Source organism: Sinocyclocheilus anshuiensis, unplaced genomic scaffold (genome assembly GCF_001515605.1).
Source record: "Sinocyclocheilus anshuiensis isolate Anshui unplaced genomic scaffold, SAMN03320099.WGS_v1.1 scaffold861, whole genome shotgun sequence".
NCBI lineage: Eukaryota > Metazoa > Chordata > Actinopteri > Cypriniformes > Cyprinidae > Sinocyclocheilus > Sinocyclocheilus anshuiensis.
In genome coordinates, this window is record NW_015554217.1 from 1144543 (window position 1) to 1145270 (window position 728).

Here is a 728-nt window from a genome sequence, read left to right on the forward strand (position 1 = left end):
AGCACACCATTCTAAAACCACACTGAAAAAATAATACTATTAAATGTCTTCGGTGACTTTTTAAACACAGATTAAAGTAGGGTAGTGCAGGTACTTAAAGATTTGGCAATAACACAGACCAAGAAACAAAGCATGTTGCACTAATAATCCTTCACATGTCTAGTGTGATTTATAAAGTGTTTCTTCACTGAGTGCCAGTGAGATATACAAAGCACAGGACTGAGTCCATTAATCTCTGCTTTTCATATGTTCCCACTTTTTAGGCTGCAATTTAGTATTACAAAAAATTAATAAACACTTTGTTTTTTTCAAATCGTTATTTCTTTGACCTTTTTATGCATAGTTCCCGGCACTTGGAAAAACATAGGTGGAGTCCAAGAAAAATTAAGCAGTGAGTCAAGTCCAGAGGCAGATAAATCTTTAGTCCTGTGCTTGTTTTCTAAGAAATGTTGCATATTTTCAGGTGTACATACTTTCCCCCCACATTTTCCCTACATAATCACAATCATTATGCTTCTTGATCTAATAAATGGTAATGTCTTCATTGAGAAAATGGCTGATGTTCTCAATTTATATTTCTGTATAAATTTAGGTAGTAACTCTATTAGGCTGTGTGCTCTGACTTACCTTTTTTTTCTGAGAGATTAGACCACATGAGTGACAGCTTTGGGTGAATTCCCCCTTCTAAAGATAGAAACGGGTGTTGGCCATCCTCTGTGGTGCATTTC